At 41.2% G+C, this 3,109-nt stretch overlaps 1 pseudogene; it reads right to left on the reverse strand.

The window, feature by feature from the left end:
• Positions 1-337: 337 nt before the first annotated feature.
• Positions 338-2,908, reverse strand: LOC124844232 (subtilisin-like protease SBT1.3 pseudogene; annotated as a pseudogene).
• Positions 2,909-3,109: the final 201 nt, after the last annotated feature.

Consider the following 3,109-nt stretch of genomic DNA (forward strand, 5'->3'; position numbering starts at 1 on the left):
CACTCGTGGCATCCAGTTTTGTTGCAGTAAATGATCTGCCAAGGCACAAAGAGAACCAGATTTTTCTGCACAAACCAAAAATTGCATGTGTATATATTGTATTCAATATTCATATTGTTCAGTTCCTTAGTCAAGAATTCATATACTAAATGAGCATGTTCAGGAAGCATGAGTGTATAAACTAAAACAGTGGAGGAACAAGTAGTTAACGTAATCACAACAACTGAGATTTGAGAATCAGAAATAAGTTCCACATTTGTTGGAAATTTTTAAGCATTTTGCAACTTTGAAGTTATGAATTATACGTGAATGAAGAAGATGTTGGTTGAGTCCAAGGTGGAGGAACAGGAACATAGGATAGAATACTAAAATAATAACTTTTCTGGTAATACAAAAGGATGAACTTCTAATTCCTAGTACAGAAGATTCTCTTATTGCAACAAAGAAGCACTACTGAACTTGTAAGTAGTCTGGTTGAAATTCACATTGGTGGTGCCAGCCATGTTATCACAATGGGGCTTCTCACAGTGTGCAAACCATTCTTCCATACCAGACTTCCAAATTCAGGAGATGTTTGCCGAACCCTTGGCGTGAATGTAATCTTGTAAGACAGCTTTTGGTGTTCTTTTGTGAAATTTAGAGTTTCTGGCTCAACTTTGACAGAAGCACCTTCGAATGGTGAGATCACAACTTGGTATTTGGAATCAGGTGGGCCAACATTGGTGACAGTTCTGTGAACAATCACAGGTCTAGAGAATGAAGTGGCTGTTTTCTGGGTAAAGATTGATGATATGGCTGGGTAGTTCAAGTCCCCTGGACTCGCAAGAGAGTGTTTGCAAGATCTGTTGGAATATTTGGCAAAAACTTGTAGTTGGGTTGGAGTCAGATTCTGTGTGCATAGGAATTCAAAGTAGTCCTGTGGCTCTATGTCATATACCAAACCAGGGTCAAGAGCTCTGATAGGGTCAATGTGTCCAGAACCATGATCATAAGGACTTGAAGGTTTAGCAGTTGAGGCATCTGTGAGAGTTTTTTTGGTGTTGTCAAGAACATAAGCAGTTGTCATCAAAGCAGATTTTATAGCAGCAGGGCTCCACTCTGGGTGCCTGGCTTTGAGAAAGGCTGCTACACCACTCACATGTGGGCATGACATTGAGGTTCCAGAGAGTATATTGAACTTCTCTCTCCTGTTGTCCACTTTCAAACCTGATGGACCAATGGCCTCACTCCAAGCAGCAAGAATATTCACCCCAGGAGCTACTAAATCAGGCTTCAGAATTTCAAGGCTGAGAAAATTTGGCCCTCTTGATGAAAATGCTGCCACTACAGGAGATGGCCTTATTCCCAACCTCGTACCTTTAAAAGCTAGAGTTGCAGTAGCACTTTGACTAGATAGGACATAACTTTTGAGATCTTTTCCTTCTTTTTGTCCTATTGCAACTGCTGGAAGGAGATGGCAATCAGCAACTAGTTCTTCTCCATTAGCTTCAGTATTTGTGAGAATCATTCCCACCCCTCCTGCACTTCTCACCACATGACCCTTCTGCACTCTAGGACTAAGGCCTCTATCACATATAACTATCTTTCCTGAAACCACTTTAGGATCCATAGTCCCTTCCAAGCACATGGATCTTGGATCAACCCTGCTAGAGTTGCTCCCCAAGTACACCAAAGGGTATTGTTTCTCAATTGAAAGCACACTTTGCCCTTTGTAGAGTGAAACTCCAGTCACTATCTTACCATTTCCAAGCTTAACTTCTGCTGGAAAATCTCTATCCATTGTGCTGGCTCCAACTGTGGTGATCCATGGTGAAACATTGGTGAGGCTGGCAGGATCAGGTCCTGCATTTCCTGCAGAACATGAAACAAAAACACCCTTCTCCATTGCTCCAAATGCAGCAACAGATAAACTATCACGGTAATAAGAGGAGACTCCACCACCCAAAGAGATGGAAAGAATATCCACTCCATCAGCCACAGCTTTATCAATAGCTGACACAATATCTGAGCTAAAGCACCCACCAATCCAACACACTTTGTAAGCTGCAATCCTTGCACCTGGTGCCATTCCTCTTGCTGTGCCATTAGCATAACCAAGAAGGTTAGCCCCAAGCACAGGAGAGCCACCAACTGTAGCTGCTGTGTGAGTGCCATGCCCATCTTGATCTCTTGGTGATTTGTACTCCTTCTGCTCATTAATTCTACCAATTGCTGCTTCATATCCATGGTAGAACACTCTTGCCCCCACAACCTTTTTATTGCAGTGACTTTTTGTGAATCCTGTTCCAATCTCACAGGCACCTTTCCAATGAGCAGGTACTGGTCCCATGCTTACATCTTTGAAGCTTTCACTCTCTGGCCAAATCCCAGTATCTAACACTCCCACTATAACATCACGGCCCGAAAGCTTTTCTGACCACACGTTAGGGGCTTTTTGTGGTTGAAGCCCGAGGAATGCAGGACTTCTTGTAGTGTGTAGCTCATACTTTGTATCTGGGAATATGGCCACAACTCCTTCTTCAGCCTCTAGCTTCTTAGCTTCTCCTTCAGTCAACTTAGCTGCAACACCATGAAAAGCATTCTGGTAAGTGTAGATAATTATCTTCTCACTGTCCGCATCAGCTTCTGGAGATGTGGACAGTGCCGATTTCAGCTTTGATGAATACCATTCAAGGTGGTTGGTGAAGGCTTTTGGCATTACTGGCTTATCCATTTGAACGAGGTAAGTCTTCTTAGCAAATTGAGCATTTGCTGAGAACATCATTGTTAGAACTAGAAGATAGCTTGTAAAAAAATATCCCATGTTTCCCATTATGGTCTTGGCCATGTTTCATGCCAAAGAAGGAGAAAGATTGAGTCTTTGAAGAAGGGTGTTGGGTTAAAAGGAAGGAAGTGTGAAGAGATATTATAAGGGGATTGTGCTTCATAATTTGTCTGTCATCTTGTGGTTGAAATATTAAATGGACAATGGTACTTTACATTAGATTTTTTTTTTACATAACATTATCTCTCACTATTTTTTACTTTTTCTTTCTCTTTAAAAATGCAAAAGTTAATTTTAGTAAGACCATTTTCCTCTTATAAAAATTGTCAAATAATAATAAAATAT

The sequence above is a fragment of the Vigna umbellata genome, chromosome 3, assembly GCF_029865625.1.
Source record: "Vigna umbellata cultivar VRB3 chromosome 3, Vumbellata_1.0, whole genome shotgun sequence".
Taxonomy (NCBI): Eukaryota; Viridiplantae; Streptophyta; class Magnoliopsida; order Fabales; family Fabaceae; genus Vigna; species Vigna umbellata.